The sequence below is a fragment of the Mus musculus genome, chromosome 12 (assembly GCF_000001635.26).
Source record: "Mus musculus strain C57BL/6J chromosome 12, GRCm38.p6 C57BL/6J".
NCBI lineage: Eukaryota > Metazoa > Chordata > Mammalia > Rodentia > Muridae > Mus > Mus musculus.
In genome coordinates this window covers 72,258,710-72,284,252 of record NC_000078.6, presented here as the reverse complement: position 1 = coordinate 72,284,252, position 25,543 = coordinate 72,258,710, and the positions used below count along the sequence as shown (strand labels likewise).

General features: G+C 43.5%; 1 protein-coding gene and 1 long non-coding RNA gene across 6 annotated transcripts in view; one reads left to right on the top strand and one right to left on the bottom strand.

Annotated features, from left to right (window-relative positions):
- Rtn1 (reticulon 1) overlaps window positions 1-25,543 on the top strand; it is a 197,306-nt gene that overhangs the window by 124,802 nt on the left and 46,961 nt on the right. The window lies entirely within an intron of this gene.
- Gm52013 lies at window positions 828-24,248 on the bottom strand. The gene is made up of 3 exons (XR_003950281.1): window positions 23,575-24,248; window positions 23,405-23,464; window positions 828-17,528 (listed from the first exon to the last, which is right to left on the bottom strand). It is a non-coding gene; the product is annotated as a predicted gene, 52013 (long non-coding RNA).

Here is a 25,543-nt window from a genome sequence, read left to right as displayed (position 1 = left end):
ATACTCCCCAGCCTGAAGCCAGGAGCCTGCAGTAACCTGTGTGAAAGCAAAAGTAAAATTGAGTTTGGGGACTAGGGAAAAGCATTGCATGTCCTCTTATTGTATGCTCTTAGGAGTGTTTTTTTAACACAGTAACTCCAGATACCAAGGAGATTTAGGCCACTCCTATTCTTTTGACTACAGAGAGTGTTTTCTTTCAGTCTTATATTACTCAATAGAACCAGAAAACTATTTGTTTGGCCAATAAAAGCTGCACAAACTTCATCTCACTGAACATTCATAATAAGGGCCTGGTTTTCTGATTAGCCATTTCTTTCTACCCCCAGCCCAGTGTGCATGGTTGGCATCAAATACTGTGCTTTTTTGGAGGCACAACTTTCCAGAGAGGCAGACTCTCCTACCGACCATGGTGTTGCTGGTCCCCAACTACAAGGCCAGCATGATGTCTCTCTGGCTGCCCCACTGGCGTGCCCTTGAGTCCTCTTGCCTCTCTGTGGCTGGCAGTTAGATTGTACCGCCAACATCCATCACATCTCTACTGTCTGCACAGGCAACACTGAATTAAAACTAAGAAGCCAGCTTTCCGTCCACTGCATAACCAGTCTGTGAGGTGGGGATGTGTGCTGGTGTTCAGGATCTAGTAACTCAGGGCTTCTAAAGCCTCAAGAGCACAGGCCTTTTGGTGTTGGCAAGTTTCAAACTCTGAGCATTTCTGTTTCCCCTTCCCCTGGTGATGGACCCTGTATACTCATTCATTTCATCCTCCCAAAGACAGAAAGAGCAATCTGCCCACATCAAAATCATTAAACATCGCATGGCATTTGCAGTTTTTTTTTTCAATCTTTCAGTAGATCTTTGAATCTGACAGAGGTCTGGCTGTTCTTGGGGGCAGTGATTCTAAAGTGAAGATTCATGTTCAGAGGTTCTTATCATAGCGTAGTCCCTTTCTCATGGTGTGCCTTTAGGCACCAAAACGCCATCCTGAGTTGACATACTTCAGTTAGCAAGAACAGTTAGCCAGAAGCATAGCCACAGAAGCTGAAGAGCAGGGTCAGTCCACCTAGAGACTTCCCCGGACCTACGGGCTCTGATGGAGTAGGTCTGCACGCTTGTTTTTGGCAGGTGGTACTGTCTACACGTTGAGTTTTATGGTCTGAATGGTACGCCCATCATGACGTCAGTTGTGCTAAGGTCTGGGGCTCTATTACACTTTTGTAAAATTCAGTCGTGCTCTTGTCCCAGCAGACGTGTTGACGTGAATCCTCCGGCTGCTGACAATTACTTCTGGATCTCCACGGTCCATGTGAAAACACACCTTTTCAAAGAGGGAGGTTTTGTTTTTGTCCTGAGAACAATCTTGGAGAGCATTGAACCCACTCAGGTCGCTCTGCAGATGGGTTGAGCAAGGAACAGGCAGCTATGACTGAATCTCGAACCAACCGGGACCAGCAGACTACAGCTGGTGACTGTTTTATATCAGATCTATTCAGACACAATCCACAAGCCAGAAAATTCACCATTCTGACATCCATAGTCCACGGGTTATTTCTTCATTTACGCTCCTGTCACCACAGTGTAACATTTCCAGTATTCCTGACGGAAACTCTGCCCTGTAGCTCACTCTTCCTCTGCCTCCTCTCTTGAAGGCCCCGCAAATCACTAATCTGCCTTCTAGTTCTTCAGAGTTGCCTGTTATGCGTATATTTCAGATAGGAGTCAAATAATATGTGTTTATTTGTATCTTATTTTTTCTCTTAAACATCAGTTTGTAGCAGGTGTCAATATGACACTCTTACAGCCGACTAACACTCCATACAGGAGATACAACACATTGTTTTTACCCAGTCATTTGAATGGGTTGTTCCCATTTTTTTTCTATTTTGAATAACTCTGTACCATGAGCCTTCATGTGAAGATTTTTGTGAGGATACATGCTTTCATGTACTTTTACCCAGCAGTGGGCCTGCTGGGTCATGAGGAAACTAGATTCAATACAATGTAAATGTAGGCTTTTTAGGTTTTGTTTCAGTCTTCTGATTTATACATCTTTTCTTATTTAATACCATGTATTATGGATTTTCAGGAAGTGAAATCTGGAAGAAAAAAGGTAGCTTCGCTATTTTACAATGTGTCATGAGTCTAGTGTCTCTTCATCCTCGCAGATTACACACACACACACACGTACACATACATGTTCACATACACATACATATAGTGCTCATCTTAGTGGTTTTGATTTGCATTTCACTCATGACTAATGCTTTCTAAATATTTTCTCGTTTACTTTTCAGTTGCTTGTGTTTCTTCTTTGTAGAGTTCACTCTTGTTTGTCTATTTTCAAATGATTAATTTCTTGTTGTTGAGCTGTAAGAACTCTTTACATATTCTGGATCAATCAGATGTTTTCTCTTAGTCTGTGAATTCTGTTTTCACTATTTTTGTGGCTTGAGCCAAGCCCAATTAGTATTTATTACTTTGTTTTTTTTTTATCCTTTTCATGTCCTCTAGTTCTTTTCAGCCTCTGAAGTATATGACACCCAAACAGAAAATCTTTCTAAGAAGTATTCGAACTGGCTAATCCATCTCACATCAAGGCTGTGACTTCTCTTACAGGGCAGCCATTTCTCATGACTCAATCTATAGCTGTGTCACTGACTGTCACGAACATAAAACCAGTGATGTGTTAAACTTGTTATGCGTGTGCCATCCAGCGCCATTAGCCTGTATTTACATGTGCGATGATAAGGTGTATGTCTTTTATCTCATTTATTATAGTTAACATTTTGAGTGAGCCAGGCCTGGTGGCTCATGCTTGTAATGGGTTGTTCCCAATTTTTTGCTATTTTCTCAAGAAACTTGAGAAGCTTAGATAAGATCACAAGTTCAAGGGCAGCCTGTCAACTTAGTGAGCCTCTGTCTCAAAAACAGGAAATCAAATTAACACAATGCTGAGCAGAGAGTATAGCCCGGTGGCACAGTACTTGCCTAGAATATACAAGTTCCTACATCCAGTTCCCAGGACCTCCACCTTTAAGAAAAACACTGGGTAAAGAACCACTAGACCTCCCACTTGTTCATTGCTCACCTTTATCTTGTTGGTTTCATAAAATGTTTAGGAGGGCTCAATGCATTTGCTGTCCCTACCACCTCCATAAGACTTCCTAAGAACTCAACTCCAGGCTGTTTTGTTTTAGTTTTTTAAAAGAAGGAAACAATAAGCTAAGTGTGGGACCCGTGCTTGTAATCTCAGCACTGAGGAATCAGAGACAGGCGGATCTTAGAGGCTCATGGGAATCTCAGCACTGAGGACTCGGAGTATAGGCGGATCTCAGATCCACGGGAGAGCCAGCCTAGCATATTTGGTAAACTCTTGGCTTGTGAGAGATTCTGCCTCAAAGGGGGCATGCAGGAGAGCATCTGAAGAAGTACCCTTCTGACTGAGCTCTCCCTACAAGCATGAAGACAACCTACACATGCACCCACATATACACATGTAGCTACACACACATGGACACACCACACACAAATACAATAAAACTAAAATCCTACTGTAGCTATTAGAAACATATCCCCAAACTGAAAACCAACTGTGTAAATACAGTCAGCACATACTTTGCAGTGGGCTGGATTCTGGGATGAAGAAGATAGGGCAGTGCATCGCCGCTCTACAGAGGAAGCAAGTACAATACAATATGTATGGACAGGAAACGCAGAGAGGCCAGGAACTACCTGGGTGGTCAGTGGTGCCAACCAGCTGAGATGATACTTGAGTGAACCTTTGAAAGAGAAGAAGGTATTTTTAAGAATAGAAGGAGAATCGACATGATTCCTGGAAAATCAAGGTGTCCTTTTCCTAGTTCCTTACCCCTTAAAGAACAAGTGGAACAAAACCTCAAGCCTTTACAGTTATATGTTCAGATTGCAGAGCTGTGCTTGGTTAAGTTACACCATGACAGCAAAAGGAGTAATCTATTTAACTTTTTCCTTGTTGCTTTTGCTTCTTTTTCTTTTTCCTTCCTTCCTTCCTTCCTTCCTTCCTTCCTTCCTTCCTTCCTTCCTTCCTTCCTTCCTTCCTTCTTGGGTTTTTTGTTTTGCTTTGTTTTGTTTTGAGACATGGGTCTTGTGTATTCCAAGCTGCCTTCAGATCATAAAGAAGAGGACGGCCCTGAGCTTCCAATCTCCTTGCTTGCTCCTCCTAAGTTCCGGAGCTGCAGGTGTACTCCATCAATCACAGCTGGATCCCGTGTGATCCTGGGGGTCAGAACCCAGGCTTTGTGCACACGAGGCAAGCACTCTGTTCACTGAGCTATATCCAGGCCCCTTTCAGTTCCTTCCGTGCCACCTCATGTCTTTCTGTTCTTTTCTCTGCAGAAGTGACTAGGAAACGCTCAACAGAGTTCCTTAGGGATAGGGGTCCAAAGCAGAAAATCCTGGAAGCCTCCTTGGTAACCTTTCTTTATTGCTTTCTGAGGAAGTCTTTTGTGTAGGAGGAAGAACTCTTGTCTAGATTTCATCCTTTGGCATCTTGGTAGTTACAGTGGGCTTCACACCCTGCTAGAGATCTGTAACTCACACATGGCTTGTGGTTTTGCCATCGGGCCTGCCAGGCCCCGCCCCCTACCCCCAATCAACTCATGCAGCTGTAGTGAGTGATATTTTCTATTTTGTGTTTCCACACAGGCAGTCAATTCTGCAAGAGATTTTAATCCTTTAGAAAACAGACAACAACAGTAGAAATCTGAGAACACAAAAACATTTGTTTCTTTATTAAGTTGTAATACTATCCTTAATGTGATGCCTTAGCTTAGTTAAGGATGAGTGAGTGTCTTGGGCAGTGAGCCATCTGAAGACACAAAGGTAATTCTGCCATGGAACAAGCCATTCATTCTGGCTGGGGTATTTATGGCATTTAGCAATGACCCCATTGTTTCTTTGGAAAGTGTGTCCTGCTGTGTCAGCATAAAAATGCATGGCCTTGTCTACCAGTTGGTAGGTAAATGCAGGCATCAGATTGCCTGCTAACAAGCTGTAGAAAAGTTTAAAGCACAGCCGAGTTGTTAGAAACCTAGCCGTGCAGTTTATTCTGACTTGCACAAAGCCACTTGCTAACTCTGTCTTAATCTTCAGCGTTCCATATTTCTGAGACATTTATAATATGGCAGTTATGTCAGAATGGCCAGTTGGAGGCTAATCTGCTCAATTCTTGATGCTAGAGACACTCGTTGATGGAAATGATAAGGGTTGGTTATGCTTTATAAATATACAAGGTGATTTTAGGTTATGTTTTCAATTATAAAGAAGATGAATACTCTGCTTGAATACATAGGCCCTTGGTTTACCTCAGTAGTTTGTTATTTTGTTTTTATTTTGTTACTTGTCTTTGTCTTGAGAGTTTATGTGGACGAGGTCTCTTCCTGTGCAGCCATCAGATTTTACAGGTGACTCCCAGGTGACTTCCAGCTGCTCAGGCCACCCACGCAACAGTGCTTGAAATAGCCCAGGAAGCCCAGGCAGAGCCCAGCACTGAGGAGAGGACTTGCCAACTCACCCCTAATCAAGAAGCTACCTGTAATTGCTTCCTGCTGGGAAGGGAAAATTCATTTCCCTTCCATAGTGGAGGACTAGGTATATCCTACCACACAGAGGGCAGGCCTTACGCTCAGAGATAGGTGGCCAACAAAAAAAATGGACTCCATTGGTTGTTTTTTTTTGTATGTGTGAATATGCTTTTTTGTTGTTGTTTGTTTTGTTTTAAATATTTTGTTTTATTGGTTTTGTTTTTAATAGTTTGTTTACTTTGATTTTTTTTCCCCTTTCTTCGAGAGAAAGAGAAAGAAGGTGAAGTTGGGATCTGGGAGGAGTTGGGGGAGGGAAAAGAATGTGACTAAAATCAATTACACAAAAATTTTAAATAAAAAAAAACAAGTAAAAGGTATCTTATTCAAACCTTATATAAACAGCAGAATTCTTGTAAGCCATACTACACATGACGAATCGCTACCTCATTAGTGGCTCATATACACGATTTACCCTCAAACTGTGGAATTTACCCCCTCAAACTAGTGGGGATATCCCCACCAGTGAAGCAAATCTTTCTTGTCAATAATTGATATTTGAATTTCAGACTTCTGTTGTTCTGACAGAGGCAGAAGTATTTCTCCCTCCTCCCATCCCCTTTCTCTCGCTCTCCTTCTTCTCTTTCTCTCCCTCCTCCCTTCCCTTTTAAAAGGAGCAACTTGTGTAAAAGAAGTATCAGATCTTTGAGTGCATGGTAGAACTGAAACGTGACACTACCTGAGTCCAAGGGTCTCCTTCATGGAAGACGCTTCCATTACTGTGTCAGCATCATTTCTAATGGCCATTGTTCCATGTTACACTTCGGTGACACGTGTTTGTATGAATTTTAACACTTTTTTTTTTTTTACATTTTATATATTTTAACCAAATGTATTTGTTTATTCTGGTTTCAAACTATCCACCTAGAGTTGATCGCAATATGACTTGGGATCTCTCTTATACCCACGGCTCTTTATCTGGGTTCCATACTGTGGTTCTTTTTTTGTTTTTTGTTTTTTTGTTTTTTCTTTCAAAAACAAAACTACAGCTCAACCTCTTTTTCCCACTCTTCAGCCTCTTGCTGTCCCCCTGTGCCATCGGGTTCTCCTTACACTGATGTGGTGGCTGCTTTTGTAACACTTGAGTTGGAAGCCTAGAACCTTCATTACACTCTCCTATTTCCTCACAGATGTATTTAAAACTCACACGCAGTTTGACACAGGTTTTCACCGTCATTCGGACTGAAGTGTTTTCTGTTCCCGTGAGTTTTAATTCATTACTCTTTGATTAGCTGAGCGGTGTTGATTCATGGTGGGATGTATTAAGTTTTAATTGTGCTCCAGCAGGGGACTGTCTCCTGCATGCCTGAAGAAAATGAAGTGTCTGCTACCTGTTGGACATAAAGTTTGTCCTTCGTTTGAACATATTATATTTAAATTGTATTAACAGTTTAATGTGTTTGAGTTTCAGTGCAGGCTTTGAATTTCCAATTTCAATTTTTGGTTGATCTCTTATCTCATGGTTTTATCAGTTGGATGTTTACCAATTTTGAGTGTCTAACTTGCATCCCCACATAGTAAACCTATGGAATGCTTGAACGGATGCTCTCACCAAAGAGAGGCTTCTGCTGATCTGGGGCTAAAGTTGACCTTTCAACCTCCGCATGACCTCACCCTGGTCACCTTCACTGTCACCCATTTATGGTACCACTGCGTGTCTGCCTCTCTGGGAACTTCTCTATGTCTTTACCTTGGACATTGAGGGAATGCTCTGGGGTTGCCCCAGGAGTTTGGTGTTGCCTTTTTTTCTACCCTGGCATTCTCTCCCAGGGGAGTAAGGGTGTGTTTATGTGTGCTGCTTGCATGCTGGTCATTCCTCCTCCGCTCTTCAGGTCTAAACTGGTGGTTGCTGTCCACACTGGGTTTCAGCCACTCTCTTGAAAGACTTCCCCAGTTTACAATGAGTTTCTGAGATGTGGTCGCCTTCTTTGCTTTTCTGTGGCATCCCCTGGGTTAGTTTCTGGGCAGGACAGAGCAGCTGGTATATGTTCACAGTGTTGTCAGGCTCTGTTGAGCTACATAGCCAGAAATGTGTACATCCTAACTATAAAGTAATCCATAATGCTGGAAGCTTGGCAATCAATTTTAAGTGGCAGAGAAGATGTAAGGAAAGCATAGGAATTTTATTTTCAACCTGAAGCTTTGAAATTATTAAGACACCATACAGCACCTTCTCAGTTTTAATTGGTGTGCTTCAATGACTTTGCATCATGCAAATCTCCAGCACTATTCGAAGAAGCCTGCAATTAGCGTTTCTTTAAAAGATATTTAAGTACCCTTTGTCAGGTGAAATACATTGTGATAAGAGACTGACTTTCCAACTAGAAGTGCTGTGAGCATAAACACACCCACACTGGCTGTTTCTCCCTTCAGTTTCTATGGTATTTGCTAATCTTTAAATCCATGGGAATAATTTGCCCTTTCCTCTAGCCTGTTTCAATCAATGATGTTCGTGTGTGTGTGTGTGTGTGTGTGTGTGTGTGTGTGTGTGTGTGTGTCTGTGCTATGTGTATTCATATGCATGCAGGTGCACACATGTTGAGGAGTGTGTGTGCACCTGTATGCATCTGAAAGTGAGAGAACAACCTTTGATGTCATTCCTTGGGGGCCTCCCAACTTTTTTTTTTTGACAGGGTCTCACTATGTAGCCTTAGCAGGCCTTGAACAAGCTAAGTAGACTAGGCTGGCTTTGAATTCAAAGAGATTCACCTCTGCTGGGATTAAAGGCGTGCTCCATCACACACAGCCCATCTCCCTCCTACATCCCCAGGGTCAGAGTATTTGAAAGACCTGGAACTTGCCCAGGCCAGTGTCTTAGTTAGGGTTTTATTGCCATGAAGAGATGTCACGGCCACAGCAATTCTTATAAAGGAAAACATTTCATTGAGGCTGGCTTACAGTTCAGAGGTTTAGTCCATTATCATCATGGCAGGAAGTATGGTGGCATGCAGGCAGGTGTGGTACTGGAGAAGAAACTGAGAGTTGTACATCTGGATCTATAGGCAGCAGGAAGAGAATGCCACACTGGACTGGGCTTGAGTATCTGAAACCGCAAAGCCCACCCTCAGTGACAGACTTCCTCCAACAAGGCCACACCTACTCCCATAAGGCCACACCTCCTAAGAGTGCCACTCCCTATGGGCCTATGAGAGCCATTCTTATTCAAACCACAACAGCCACCAAGCCCTAAATATTCCCCTTTTGTCATCTCCCCAGCTCTGGGATTGCACATATGTACCTCCATGCCCAGCTGCCTGGCTTTTTCATGAACATGGGCTCTGGGAATGGAAGTCAGCTCCTTGTGCTTGTATGGAAAGCCTTTTACTGACCGAGCAGTCTCGCCAGCCCCTGATCAACTGGCTTTTAGTTGGCTGGCTAGGATTACTTTCCCTAAGAATTGACTATAATAAAAACAAAGCAAAGCAAAAATACTCATACTTTTAAAAAGAAATAATGTATGTCTAATTGAGAAATGAGAGTAGAGTCCCACAATGCCTGGCTAGGGAGGCAAAGGACAGTGGGAACTCCATACTGAAAAATGATATTTGGAATTAAGGTTTCAGTCTTACAGACCTTTTACCTATATATTACAGTTTTCCTGTTTTGTGTTTTTATGGGTTTTGGTTTTTTTTTTTTTTTTTTTTTTGTGCTGGGGTGGATTTTTAATGCATTCTCTTTGTTATTTTTCTCTGTTTTTAAATTACTGTTATTATTATTAGTTTGATGGCCTGTTTGTTTAGTTTGTTTGAGAGAGATCGAGAGAGAGAGAGAGAAGTCATGGAATTATGTAGAAGGGAAGGTCCTAGGAGGAGTAGGGGAAGGAGAAACTGTGGTCAAAATATTGTATGAAAAGACAGAACATTCTCCACTAAGAAAGAAGGAAGGAAAAAAAGAAAGAAAGAAAGAAAGAAAGAAAGAAAGAAAGAAAGAAAGAAAGCAAAGGAAGAAAGGAAAGAAAGAAAAAGAAAGAAAGAAAGAAAGAAAGAAAGAAAAGAAAGAGAAAGAAGAAAGGAAAGAAAGAAAGGAAGAAAGAGAGAAGAGAAGAGAAGAGAAGAGAAGAGAAGAGAAGAGGAGAGAGAAGAGAAGAGAAGAGAAGAGAAGAGAAGAGAAGAGAAGAGAAGAGAAGAGAAGAGAAGAGAAGAGAAGAGAAGGAGAGAAAAGAGAAGAGAGGAGAAGAGAAGAACGTTAATTTCAGGACTCCAGTAGGCCATTTTCTTTCAGACATGCCCTCTTTTAACTAAGTAAGGGTGTGGACAGCAGTAAGGGAACTGAGAGTCAGTCTGCTCCTGAGCAGATTCCATTGGAACAAAGTCATCTTTGGCTGCATCACCGAGGAGCATCTCACTTCCTGTTTGGCTGAACTCGCTGACCTGCTGTGCTATAGACAGCTCCCTGTGGACCCTCAGGGTGCCTTTTGTCCTGTGCAATTTTCTGTGGCAGCTTTGTCTGGAGCATCCTAGGGGAAAGCCACAGGGAGAAACCAGTTCTGGATGGCAGCACTCCAGAGTATTGAATGGAGCCTGGAGTCCAGCGTTACTGTTTCACACTGCGAAGTGAAAGCCCAGAGCCAAGTCAATCGAATGAACACAGAACCGCTCACAACTCTTCCAGCAGATGCTGAAAAGATGAACTGTGCAAACACTTGCCTTGGCTCTTAACAAGACTGTCTTCGCTGTCTCCATCTCTGGGGACGAAGTACCATAGGCTGGGTGCCTTAAGCCACAGAGATTTGTTTCTCACAGACCTGGAGGCTGAGAAGGTCAAAAGCAAGGCGCCTGCAGAGCTGGCGTCTGGTGAGACTTGTTTACTTGCTTGCAGCTGGTCATCGTGTATGTCTTCACAAGCCAGAGCAGAAGACGCCCTCACAGTCTGTTTATAAAGGCACTAAGCCCATTCATGGGCTTCTCCCAGTCGGACCCAAAGCCTCACCTTCTGATGCTGTCGTTTCAGACACTAAGGCCTCAGCATAAGCAATAGGGGGTGTAAGCCTTCATTCAGTACCAGTATGTTCGTCTCAAGGGCCACTTCTTATCTCTTACTGGCCTGCCTGCTTCTGCCTGGGTCCCCTACTAGATGAGTGCCATTGCAACCGCAGCAGCCAGTTGGAAACCCTTTGTTGTCCTCCCAGTGCCGTAGGAGCAAAACCAAAGCTCCTTTCTGAGCGTGTTCCCACCTTACCTCTTCTCTACCACTTTGCACCCATGTGGGCCTCCTGGGTCTCTAGCACGCAGTTGTTCCGACTCGGAGGGCTCCTTTGCACCGTGTGGAGGCGGGACTCTTATTCATCCATTTTTTCTGTCATTCTTGCCAACCATCTTCTGCCTTCATGTCCTGAGTGCTGGAATCACACTCCGTGCCTGTGCCTGTGCCTGTGCCAGGCAAGTGTCTACCACCTAAGCCACATCCCTACCCCATCCCCCATCTGTTTGTGGCTAACTACAGAGAATTATTTTTAGCAAAGGGTGTCTGTCCTACCAGGGAGGATATTAGTAAGGGAACAGCCTCCTCTAGGAGGCGGTGACAGTAGTGACCAAGAGAATTCTCCATAGCAGTCAGAGAGATGAAAAGAGACATTTCTCTCCAGGGATAGATAGGATATTCTAAACACTTCTCAAACACTTCCCTCTTTGCTCTGGTAAAAGGGAAACTATCCCTTGCAAATGTCCCACCCAGACGTGTTTCTCAACTTGACTACATGTAACTCACCTAAGGAGCTTTTAAGGCAACAGAGGCAGCCTCCCAGTGTAGTGACCATTAACTTTAAGGTGGTGCAAAAGCAAGAGACCATTGCATTAGATCTCTTCCTGGGCAGGCAGCATGTGGTACCATCCTCTGGGCTCTAAGGGAAGAGCAAGTTGCCTTCCTAAGTCAGCTGTGTGATCCTGCCGTGATGGGCTACCATGTTGACAGCCACTTCCTTCATGGAGAAACCCATGTTAGAAAAATTTATGGAGAGAGGTGTGCACACCGTACCAGACATAGTGCGATGAGAATTCAGTCTGTGCAGAGAGAGCTCTGTTAGGAGACTCTGAAGTAAGGAGAGTATCAAACAGGGATTCAGTCCGTAACGCCGCCTCAGCAGCAGCGCTGGGCATGCGAAGCCGCGGCAGAAGATCTCAGATTTGTGTGGAGAAATGTCCTCGAACCCAGACTTCTACACCTGTCCAAACCAATATTTATATATGAAGGCAAAATCAAGGTACTGTATGGCCTACTGTACTGGTTAGTTTTGTGTCAACTTGACACAGCTGGAGTTATCACAGAGAAAGGAGCTTCAGTTGAGGAAATGCCTCCATGAGATCCAACTGTAAGGCATTTTCTCAATTAGTGATCAAGGGGGAAAGGCCTCTTGTGGGTGGGACCATCTCTGGGCTGGTAATCTTGGGTTCTATAAGAGAGCAGGCTGAGCAAGCCAGGGGAGGCAAGCCAGTAAAGAACATCCCTCCATGGCCTCTGCATCAGCTCCTGCTTCCTGACCTGCTTGAGTTCCAGTCCTGGCTTCCTTGGTGATGAACAGCAGTATGGAAGTGTAAGCTGAATAAACCCTTTCCTCCCCAACTTGTTTCTTGGTCCTGAGGTTTGTGCAGGAATAGAAACCCTGACTAAGACAAATTGGTACCAGCAGAGTGGGGTATTCCTGTGACAACCTGACCATGTTTTGGGGAGGACTGTGGAAGGACTTTGGAACTTTGGTCTTGAAGATCCATTCGTTGTAAAGAGCTCTGTGGGATGTTGTGTAGGAGCTTGGAAGATAATGTTGAGAACAGTGCAGAAGATGGAGGCCTGGTTTGTGAAATTTCAGAGGGAAAATTAAAGACTCTTTTCAGGGTCATTGCTGTTTTGATTGTGAAGATTCTGTAGTTCTGGTTAGCTGGGGCTGAAGAATCAGCTGTGATTAACAAGATACCAGAACTACTAAAGCAAAAACTTTGCATTACTGGGACTATTGATGCTGGTTAGCTGGAGCTAAGAAATTAGCAGTGATTAAGAAGAGACCAGCATCATTGAGGTGACATCTTCTGGGAAGTGTTTTCTGAGAGCACAGTGGCTGTGTTCCAGATATAGCCAAAGTTGTACCTTGTGCTGTGGCTGGACTTGGTAATGTGTAAGGGTCACCCAGGTGGTACTGGTTTTGAAGGCATGAAGGAGTTGAGCAGAGCAGCTGAGGCTTGGCACTGTGAGAGGCCATGGAAGGCCATTGGTGAAAGTCCAGCCTCATTTGCAATTGATGGCCCAGGACTGAAGGGGTCATGCCGTGTTTTGGAGATGCCAGTACCATGAGATGACCACCAAGAGCAGCAGCAGCAGTGGAGTACAGGCATCTGGAGCCTAGAGGATGACGCGTGTGCTACAAAGGGCCTGGCTGGAGAAGTGACCCAAGCCCTTGGAGGAGCCCAGAAGATCGTAAGTTGGATCCCAGACATTGGACGGTTGGAGATTGACTTTTGCTTTTGATTGTGGCTGTGCCCTGATATTTTCCCTCTTGAAGGAAGAAACTGTTTTAGTGGAGCCCACAGTTAAGAGACTTTTAATTGTAAAAAGACTTTGGATTTTAAAAGAGATGGATATTTTAAAGAAATTGAAATTTTAAGAATATGTAAAGACTGTGGGACTTTTAAAGTTATTTAGATCTTGGGGATGAATAAGAATGTAAGGGTTGAGGCTTACTAGTGATGTGTTTGTGTGTCAAGTTGACAAGGGGTCAACTGTACTGGTTAGTTTTGTGTCAACTTGACACAGCTGGAGTTATCACAGAGAAAGGAGCTTCAGTTGAGGAAATGCCTCCATGAGATCCAACTGTAAGGCATTTTCTCAATTAGTGATCAAGGGGGAAAGGCCTCTTGTGGGTGGGACCATCTCTGGGCTGGTAATCTTGGGTTCTATAAGAGAGCAGGCTGAGCAAGCCAGGGGAGGCAAGCCAGTAAAGAACATCCCTCCATGGCCTCTGCATCAGCTCCTGCTTCCTGACCTGCTTGAGTTCCAGTCCTGGCTTCCTTGGTGATGAACAGCAGTATGGAAGTGTAAGCTGAATAAACCCTTTCCTCCCCAACTTGTTTCTTGGTCCTGAGGTTTGTGCAGGAATAGAAACCCTGACTAAGACACCTACAGTCTGAGGCTTTAAGTCACCTGTAACTCAGATAAAAATAAATTATGAAGGAAGTTATCTTGCTAAGAAAAAAATAAATCAAAGAAAATAAAATGAAACATGAAGAGAAGCAGTGGCTGAGTTTTGTCTTTAAAAACCAAAGAAACAAGAGCTGGAGGGGCCGGCTCACAGGGCAGTGAGCTGATACACAGGGGCTGCCATTTGGATCCCCAGCCCCCACCTACAATGTGGGTGTGGCTGCCTATGTTTTATCCCAACCTTCAGAAGGTGAAGCTATGGGATCCCAGAGCAAGATGGCTAGCCAGACTAACCAACCAGCCGCTCTGAGTTCAGCAAGAGACCCTGCCCTTAGATACAAGGTGCAAACCCAATGGAAGAAGACACACCCATATACACGTACACACACACTCACATGAGAGCATGCACACACACAGATGTACCCCACATCGAGACATCCACATGTAAAAACACTGAAGAAAGTCTAGAATGACCCAACAGATGCTAAAGGTCGTCTTCTGTTTGAGTAAGCCAGCGATTCTTCCCTTTCGTGAGTCTAAATATACTGATTTTGTAATAATGACCTAAGAGATAATACTATGCTAGGTGTTTACTATATACCATTCTGAATCTTGTTTGTCATGCAGTGATATATAGATAATATAATACCTCAGATTATTTTTAGATATTCCACAATTCTGTGAGTATCATAAACTTTAGAATCACCCAGTGATAAAGCAGAAAAGCCTCAATTGTGGCTCCTGGAAACACTATGAATCTAATGAAGCTAGACGCCAAAATTGATGTGCAAAGCCGGGGCCTAGAAAGAAAATGAACGGTGGTGAAAGGGCTTTGGTCTTTTAAACTTCATTGTACAGATGATTTACTGACAATGATGGGTCACTGACAGTCGCTCAGCTTAGCAGAGCTGAAATGCAAGATGCATTCAGCAGCAACCGAACTTCAGAGTCTGAACCGTGACCTTTCTATTGATTGCTTTGGAAGTATCGTCCAGGAGTGTGTGTGTTCACATCACTTCTACCCTCCCTCTCCATGCTGACTCCTCTAGTGCCCCCCCTCAAATTCATGCCTTAGTTTTACATTTTATATTAAAGTTATTAAACAAAATTAACAAATCTATAAACAGTCATGAACCTGATCATTTAATGAATACTAATAACAGCCATAAGTGAAAAACAGAAAGGCCATGATGATGATGGTGGTGGTGGTGGTGGCGGCAGCGGCAATGATAGTGATGGTGACTGTGGTGATGATGACGGTGATGATGATGGAGGGATGGAGGGAGGGAAGAAGAGAAGCAAAGAGAGAAGGAAGGGGGAAGGAGAGAGGGAGGGAGGGAAGGAAGGAAGAGGAAGGGAGGAATGAAGGCAGTCTTGCCTTGATTGTAACCATGTATTCTTCCTTTGGTGTGTGACCAGTCCTTTGCAAGGCAGATGTTTATTGTATATTTGGAGCCCTCAGAAATTCAGCCATCAAAAGTATTAGCAACTAATTCAAAACATAGTCCCAGATAATAAGGACTTCACAAAGACTAGCAAAACATGGGGATAGTTTTCCTAACAGTAGAAACAGAGAGCCCAAGAGGAAATTAGATAGGTAATCAGTCTTTTTAATGGCAGACAAAAGCCAAGAGCACTTTTAACAAGAGCGACTACCTGCAACTGAAGAGGTCAGGGAGTAAGAGAAGAGAGGAGCCTTTGGAGGGGCGGCCACAGCGCTGGGCACCTAGCCTGGCAGGAGCTGGGGCCAGCAAGCAGATCAGTAACAGCCTCACCTGGCAGGGGAACAAATAATGATTTCAGGAGTTGCAGTTAAAAATCTCGCTGTGACATCTACTCCCATGCCAGCCGTGTCTCAGGAAAGTGCCTTAGACTGGCCAGAAAGTGTAGCCTAATAAACATCTCTCAAGTTTATATAATTAATTATATGTAAATTAAATATATATAGAAATATTCAAAAAAGAAAAAGAAGAAAAGGGAATCATAGTTCTGGATACTTAATAAACAACATTTGTGGGGACCTCATCTTTTCAAAACTGCAAAGTTTGCTTTTTCCTGTCAGTCAGACGGCGAATGTTCCATTTTCCTGTTCCTTATCTAAGGTTAAGTCTGAAATAGATTTTTTTAAAAAGCTGTGGCTGTTAATTTATAAAAATTAATGCCACCTTTGTACACATTTAAACAGATTAAAGTAATCTGTCAGTTGGAAGGAGAGAGAAGTGCCCATTAGCAATTTCCCATTGGAAGGCTGCAGGGCTAAGCTTGGAGGACATCACAGTGTAAACTGAGAGATGCCGGGAGATGTGGGCTCAAACTGGCCCGCTTATATTTCAACCAGTGTATCTCCTGAGTATTTTGAGTCACTTGATTTTCTGTATCTTCTACAGAAACAAGCTCTACCAGTCTTGGAACCAAGGCCTCATTGTCCTACTCCTCCCCCCCCCCCCATTGCCTGTACCCTTAAATGCTGATAACGAAACCCCATAAGGACTGATTCTGTTAGGTAAAAGGTACAGGGGGACTGCAGACTTTAACTACGGGGTCCTTGGGGAACTGAGACAGTATCCACTCTTCTTTCTCACATCTCAGCACATTTCCAGAACTTTTGTCCATTCTTATTTTGTTATTTTATGCATATGAGAGTTTTGCCTGCATTTATGTCTGTGTACCACATGCATGCACATGCAGTACTCAAAGGGGCCAGAAGAGGGCACTGGATCCCTGGAACTGGAGTTGCAGATGGTTGTGAGTGCTGGAACCTGGGTCCTCTGCAAGAGCAGCCAGTGCACTTACCCACCGAGCCCTGTTCAACCCCAACTGTATTTTCAGCACCAAGTATGAAACATATATGTTTTAAGGACTTCTGACTTTTGGGTTCTAGGAAAACATTGTTCCACAGAAACAAACTATTATGTTCCTCTCTCATGCAAATCAAATTCCTAAATCTTGAGGGACAGCAAACTATAAAGGAAACAAAAATCACGTAAGAAACCATGAGGGCCAGGCACTGCGATATGTGCCTGAAATCCGAGCACTTGAGAGAAAGACCCAGAACAAGGAGTCCAAAGCCTGCCTCAGTTACATACAACCCTGTGTCAAAAAACAAAACAGCAAAAGAAGAAAGGAAAAACGGAAATACTAAGTACTTGATCTCTTGTTAGAGAATACTCACAGGTCTAGCTTTAAAAAGTGTTCTAAGGTTTGCTGTGGTTACTGTGTGCATATAATGGTCTAAATTATAGGCAGAGGTATAGAGATTACCACTGTTACCATAGTTATGGATGCTGAGGATAAAAAGAGAGGCAGAGAAAATAAAAAAGGATAGCATTAAATACAGATACTATAAATACAAAAATAGATAGAATTGTCATCTACAATGCAGTCACCTGGGGTAGCCATCACCAGCATTTCCACAATTTTCCTTCAGTCTGCTTCTGCGTAGGCTTAGATTTTTCACAACCTGCTTTAATAAGGTTTCCTAGATGTTTTAACCTCCCTGTAGTCCACCACCCACCAGAGGGAGTGGAAAGGAAAGGTTAATAGGGCAAAGGAGGATGTGGACCTGCTTGTAACAGCTCTTTGGGGCCATTCCAATCTTTGTTGTCAGGATGTCAGCAGCTCAGTTCCCATGAGTCAGCAGTGGAAGCTCAATCCACTCGCAAACACCATTCACGAATCAGCAGCAGCAGGTCAATTCTGAAGAAGCCATCCGACGCCAACCTCCCCAAGTCCACAGCAGTGGCCAGAAGCCAGTGGAATATCATGAGAAGTTCTTTGGTGCATTTCTCTCTACAAAATCATCAAAGAAAGCAAGGCAAATCAATGCCACAGCATTGTCCACTGTCTGTTGGGTTATATTTATACCCTTTCCAAACATCACGTGTCCTCTCTAGAGTCTGCTCTAAGCAAAACATCACATACCCCTTTTCCAGGCAGCTTCCTTTAAAACACCACGTGTCTGTTCTCAGCAAAATATCTTCCCATAAGACAATCTCCAGAAAAACAGCACATGACTCTGTTGAGTCTCCAAAGAAACCAGAAATTCCCACTTCATTACTTTTAACATTAAATATGAAACATATTTATAAACCCTGTATCGTGTGAGTATATTGATTATTTTAAGTTAGTGTAAGAGTGGCCTTCCTATAAAGCCACTCTTTATAGAGTAACATGGTGACTTCTGTCTCTGTCCATATACAAACTTTACTGACACATCCTTAATACAGGATTCACATGAGTTACTTTGGAATTGCTCTTCTGAGAGCAAGAGAGCTGGTCAGATGACTGAGCTGCTGCAAGGGCTTGTATGCAAGTCTGGCCACATAAACTTGATCCCTAGAGCTCGCATTAAGGTGGAAGGAGAGAAATGACTTTACAAAATTGTCTTTCACCTCCGTATACATGCAATGGCATGCACACTCCTGCACTCACACCTCCATATGCACACAGTGGCATGCACACTCCTGCACTCACACCTCCATATACACACAGTGGCATGCATGCTCCTACACTTACACATCCACTCCATGCATGCATATATTATCCTTGCGATCCAATCTCTCCCTTCCCAAACTCAGGGAGCCAACATGGATCAGATGCTTCTTAGAATTCACCATTGAACTCAAGGACTGAGGAAGATTTAGATACATAGGACTTGTGCCTCTGTTACATATTCAAAGGAGGACTGGAGGGCCTGTGGGTGTGCTTGAGTGTGAACACATGTGGAGAGAGAGAGAGAGAGAGAGAGAGAGAGAGAGAAAGAGAGAGAGAGAGAGAGGAGGGAGAGGGAAAGAGAGAGACATATACATCTCTAATTGGTATTGAAAGGGATTTTGTTATTTTGAATATTGCACAATATTAATTAAGCATATTTAGCAGCAGTTATCTACTTTGGAAGATTTTTCTGACTACTTCAAAACAGAAACAACAGAAAATGTTCCATGTATCCAAGAGCAAAGCTGCTAGGAGCCATAGCCAAGGGCTTTCTTAGGGACTTGGTTGTTCCATCAGGAGTGCTCTCAGCTGCCATGGTGACAGGTACCATGGAGACAGCCATGCTTTGTCAGATGCATCCCAGAGGATTCTGGGTATGCAGCAGTTGGGGGAGAATTGCATTTTAGCTTCACTGTAGATACTGTACAATGTGTAAGCCTTGTTTTAGACTGTGGGTCTAGGGCTTGTTTTAAATATTTGTTTGCTTATTGGGATGAAAGTACTTGCATGCATATGCTGCAATATTCCCACAGAAGTCAGAAGACAGCCTGTAGCTTGTAAGAGTCATTTTTTTCTGCTTTTACCATGTGAGTTCCAGGGACTGAATTCAGGTTGTCAGTCTTGACAGCAATTGCCTTTGTCTTATGACCCATCTCGCCAGCCCTCCAGCTCAAGCTGTCTTTATTCCTCTCCTTCCTTCCTTCCTTCCTTCCTTCCTTCCTTCCTTCCTTCCTTCCTTCCTTCCTTCCATCCATCTGCCTGCCTGCCTGCCTGCCTATCTATTCCATCTATCCTTTCACGTTACACACGTGCAACAAACGAGCAAACCTAATACATCTAAAACAAAAATAAGAAAAGGTTACAATATTCAATCAAATCTTCGTGTGGAATCTACAGAAAACTGTATCATTTTCAGGGTACCTGGGAACTTTCAGATGCCTTTGGCAATCGATAACAATTACAGTGTGAATAATTTGAGTCCGGAGGCAAACCCCAGATTGACTTCAATGACGCAGTTCATGTTTCATTAGTCAGACCAAGGTTAATTCTGACCATGTTAGTGCTTACCCTGTGCCCTGTGTTTTCCGTTTAAGCCTGAAAGTTACCTATGCCTGGTGCTGCACAAGCATAGCCTTTTACAGTAGAGAAACGGGAGGTACAGAACAGAGATTGACACCTCACAATCTTAGGGGCTGGGCTGGTTTATATGGTAACCATTGGTTACCATATTTCCAACATTTCTAAACATTCACAATAGCAAAGCTAAAGCCCGATTCAGAAGTCCTTGGGTTTTCATCTGTGGCTCTCAGTGATGGACAGCCATGACAGAGAGGGCTCCAACACTCTCCATGCTCGCCTGGAGAACTCAGCACACTTCTCCCAAAAGCACTGAAGCCACTCTACAATTTCACTAAACCACAAATGCTTCCCATAAAACATCAAGTCACAGCTCCTGTTGGCGTTTTCTTTCCGCTCCATCTTTTCTAAATACTGTTCTGCCTTGCAATCTGATCTCTCTCTCTTTTCAAACTCCATGATTCAGACAGCGTGAATCAGATGCCCTCTACCAATTCTTAGAATTCGCCGTTGAACTCAAAGACTGAGATAGATTTGTATACATAATCCTTGTACCTCTGTCTGTGAGCTTTAAAGTTACACATGCAAAGGAGGACCCAGGAACTTGTGAGTGGCATGTTTCTAGCGCCCACTTCTGAGTTTGTAAGCCATCCAGCATCCAGTTATTTTACTAAGGTCCTCTGATGCTTTTGAAATTGTTGAGCTGAAGGCTAAGAAACTGAAGTAGCACCACCCTAGCCTTTCACATAGCTGGCATCACAAACACAGTGGAGACAGAGAGATTCCTGCCTCTGTGCAGACAGTGAGATTCCTGTCGCTGTGCCTGGTTGCCCAGCACAGAGCCTTAGCTCTGAGGCCTCAGCATGGGAAAAGCAACAAGCCTTCAGCATTTACAAGGGAGGGGACAGAAAGTGCTAGAGCTTATAGAAGTCTGCCCTTGAGTGCGTTATCTCTGTCTGAGCCAGTGTGTGTTATCTGCAGCGATCCAGGCGTGTAAACCCACGTTCATTTCTCACACTGTAGAACTAAGACGTACAATGAACAAAGACCAGCCCCAAGCTCTCGAAGCAAGGGTAAGTTTGGGCTTTCTGTTTGCTATTGGAAGGTCAGGAAGGAGTAGCTAAAATAATTGTACCTAGAGGCTTTATCAGTAGCATGTAGTCTTTAGATAAAACTTCAGAGAAAAGACCCCTCCGCCACTAGGCACTGGCCGTCTTCCACATCTTCCTCAAGCTGGACTTACCCCTCAGCTTGCTTTCCAGCATTTGTATGGCAGCCTTGTTCTCTTCTTGGCAATCCGAGGGAAGCTATCTCAGCCCACAGCATGGCAGTCATTGTTGTAAATAGCATTGACTAATTTATCCCTCTAAAATGCTTAGAATAGCATTTAGACGCCAAGACTTGGAGTGGGGAAAAAGTGTTATTTTTGTAAGAAATACTATTTTAAGGGACACTGAACACCAAGAGACAGAAATGGGCTGTTATGTTTTGCTAGGAAATTTCCAAGCAAAAACTAAAACCAATGCTTCTACATTTCCTGAGTGGGATAGTTGGTCATTGTTCCCTTGTTCTCAAATGCGGTCATGCTTTCTGATTCAGTAACCTCCTGAAGCTGGGAGCTTAGATGAGCTTAGGTGTTTAGCTGACTCAAGAGAAAGACAGGTACATTTCTCCTTCCCACCCCAATTTCCTGTAGAACCCAGGGCCACAGCTTCCTTGGCCAAAATAACTATATCTTGGTAAATAGGCCTAAGTAACACACCCAAGTGAGGGATGTGTTGTCTCCAGAATCCAAATAGGCCCACTAAACGTTGTGCTTCTTTCTTGGTTGTAGGAGGGGCCAGGTGCAATAACTTATCTTTCACCTTAGAAGGAATATCTCTGCATGCCCCACACCACTGGACTCCTAAGAATTTCACTGAGGTAGATGGTCCTTGAATTTTGGTTGGATTTATTTCCCATCCTCTGATACGCATATGTGTTACCAATGAGTCCAAAGTGGTTGCTACTTCCTGCTCACTTGGTCCAATCAGCATAATGTCATCAATATAGTGCACCAATGTGATATTTTGTGGAAGATCCAAACGATCAAGATCCCTTCTAACTAAATTATGACATAGGGCAGGAGAGTTAATATATCCTTGAGGCAAAACTGTAAAGGTATACTGTTGGCCTTGCCAACTGAAAGCAAATTGCTTCTGGTGGTCCTTATGGACAGGTACTGAGAAGAAGGCATTTGCCAGATCAATAGCCGTATACCAGGTGCCCGGAGATGTGTTAATTTGCTCAAGTAACGAAACTACATCTGGTACAGCAGCTGCAATTGGAGTTACTACCTGATTTAGTTTTCGATAATCAACTGTCATTCTCCATGATAACTAATAACAGCCTTCTACTGTCTCCCTCCCTAAGGTAGGGTTTCTGTTTGGCTCTTAGCTTTGTTTTGTGATTAATGATCTCTCATATTAGTCTGGGGATGTAGCTCAGTTGGTAGAGTGTTCACCCAAGGTTCATGAAGTTCTAGAATTGTTCTCCAGCACCACCCAACCTGAGCTTAGTGCTGCACACCTGTAATCTCAGCCCTCAGGAGTTCCACAGGAAGATCAGAAGTTCCAGACTAGCTTTGGCTATATAGTGAATTCAAGGCCAGTCTGAATACAAAGCAAAACCAAACCAAACCAAACCAAACCAAACCAAACCAAACCAAACCAAAAACAAAAGGAAAATCCATCCTTTTGCTTTATTTTCTTTAGTTTCTCTACTGTTCTTATTCTTATCTACTTAATGCCTATTCCAATCTTAAATCTTTCTCGTGTCTCCTGGGAAGTAAACTTGGATGTTTCTTGGGTCTTTATTTATTGTTTTTATCTCCAAAGGATAGCAACTGTCTGGAAAAACTGTCATGAGTGATCTCAGGCACCTACAACAAAAGCCAAACTATGCTCTGCAAGGGCAGGCATAGGTATGTTGACATGTTGGCATGTTGGCATTTGGATGTCCAGGAACCTGTGTAAATGCCGAGTGCACATGTGCCTTTGTCTTGGGGTTTTATTGCTGTGACTAGACAACGTGACCATGGCAATTCTTATAAAGGAAAACATTTAATTAGGGTGGCTTACAGTTCAGAGGTTCAGTCTATTATCATCACTGTGGAAAACATGACAGCACACAAGCAGACATGGGGCTGGAGATGAGTTCCACATCTAGATCTGCAGGCAGCAGAAAGAAAGAGTGACTCTAGGTCTAACTTGAGCAACAGAAACCTCAAAGCCCACCTCCAATGGCACACCTCCTCCAACAAGGCCACACCTCCTAACAGTGCCACTTCCTGTGAGCTTATGGGGGCCATTTTTATTCAAACCGTCAATGTCTTAGAAGGTGGAGACACGGTATCTCCAAAGCAAGCTGGCTAACATGACTACCTATATCTAGCTCTGGGTTTCACTGAGAGACCCTGCCTCACTGCATAAAGTGAGAGTGGTGAAGGATGCTTCTTCGGAGAGCATAGACGCGTGCCTTCACACATGCAGATATGTGCACCTACACACAAGCGAAGCAATATCCATACCTACAAAATGAAAAAAAGAGGGGGAATGACTGCGGAAGATTCCAGACATCAAGCTTAGGCCTCAACAGGCACATGTGCACTCAAACAAGCATGCATTCACACCTGTAAGTATACCATAAACATACATACAGTACACACCTATACACACACACGCACACGCACACGCACACGCACGCGCACACACACACACACACACACACAAGCATGTGTACACACCTGGTGCACACCATACACATGGGACTCCTCCGAGTTTGAATCTAGGCCCCATCACTTGTACGTGGTGTGACTTTGGAAAGTTACTTAATACCTTCACATCTTGGGCTCTTCATCCGTGAGGCACAGATTGTAAACTCTCTAAATGAGGGAACTGTTGAGAAAATGAATGGAAAAACAGAAAGCACCTAGTTAGCTCTCTGAAGCACAGTAGGCATTAGAGCCCCTCCCTCCCTTTGTCCCATAGTTCTGAAAGGATTGCACCTTGTTTTAAATGTCTTCAACCAGCAGTGACTCTGCTGAGCACTCAGTCTCCACGCTGGCCTTCAGTCACTCGGAGTCTTGTCACGCGGCTCCAGTCTCCCCTGCTTCTCTGTCCTACCCAGGACCCAGCATAGTGTCTGCGTGACTTAGTGCACTGTCTGCTATGACTCAACACAGATACTACATTTTCCAAGAAACCTTCACCAATCCTGTCTACAGTTTGTTGGTGTTTTGTCTGTCTGTTCGTCTGTCTCTGTCTCTCTGTTTCTCTCTCTGTGTCTCTCTCTGTCTCTGTCTGTCTGTCTCTCTTTCACACACACACACACACACACAGAACGTTTATGCTTGATTTCCTTTTGGATGTCCTTTTTATATATCTTCACCTGGCTTGAGCTGAAGATGTTTTAGAAACTGGCCACTTTCCACTGCCTTTAAATCACCTCTTCCGACTGTGTCCCTTAATACCTAATGGAAACCAAACAACCAAAAAAAAAAAAAAAAACAAAAAAAAACCATGGCCAGGGGTGGTGGCGCACGCCTTTAATCCCAGCACTCGGGAGGCAGAGGCAGGCGGATTTCTGAGTTCAAGGCTAGCCTGGTCTACAGAATGAGTTCCAGGACAGCCAGGGCTATACAGAGAAACCCTGTCTCAAAAAACCAAAAAGAAAAAAGAAAATAAACAGATGCATTCCATTCGCTCTTTATTTTCATTTCCCCAGTTGTTTGAGCTCCTGTCTTTATTCGCCGCCACTGCTGCTGCTCTTTGCGCATGACAAGAACATGATGCAGTCAACACCTCCTGGCTCAGTTAAAACTCAGAAGCGTGCAGAGTGCAAACATGGTTCCCACTGCTCGGAAAGCCCAGTGCAGGCAGCTCTCTGGCCAGGCTAACTGACATGGCCAGAAAGTGTGATGAAGAGATAACATTTTCTCTAAAACAGCCAAGCATTATGTTACTCTCTTGTGAACTTCCATCTCGTGTAGAAAGCAAGGCCCGTGAAAATGTAGACCCACAAGGTAGGATGGGAATAACATGGGTGTGGTTCTATAAAGGCAGAGATCTTGTGCGGTTAGAACCATTTGGAAACTTTGCTTACATGGTGGAAACTGTATAGCTCTATAGACGATAAGACTGAGACATATGCTCACACACACACACACACACACACACACACACAGAGAGAGAGAGAGAGAGAGAGAGAGAGAGAGAGAGAGAGAGAGGTACAAGGGTACTTAATCTCACTTGGGAACTGATTCAGGATCCATGCCCCAGTTATGAGATTATTGTTCTATTGTCATTTGAATGTGAAATGTTCCCCCACAGTCTTGTGTTTTGAAGACGTGTACCCCATTTGGTGACATTACTTTGAGAGCTTCTGGAGATCTTGGGAGGTCTCCTGAAGGAAGTAGGTCACTAGAAGTGTGTCCTTGGTAACACTCTCCCCAGCTACTTCCTAGTGCCCTCTGCTTCCTGGTCTACCTTGGTCTATGGCCTCATGCTCACACTTAAAGGTGTTCAGCTGAGTGTATGAAACCAAGCAACTATGCCAGAAACTTCTGAAACTAGACGACAAACTTTCTGAGAGGAATTTTGTCACCATAAGACAAAGTCGTTGATTTTGTAAAATGTCAGCACAACATGTGTGAAGGGTAGTTTTGTGTTATTTTTTTACAATTACAAGCTTCTCAGTAAATGCTACAATTTAAAAAGAGAAAGTTAGAAAGACAGAAGACCGAAAATCATAAAAGGAAAAGGGACCCAGTTAGAGTACGCACTCTGATTTTATGTTAAAATTTACTTTAAGCTTCTTGCTTATGCGAAGAAGACGAAAAAGAAAAGCTTTGCATTATTCATTTAATAAATATTCATTCAACATACAATGAATAAAGTAAGCATCATTGGCTAATAAAACATACAGTTTAAGAGAGTCAACACTTTCCTTGAATATCAATTGTAAAATTATTTTCC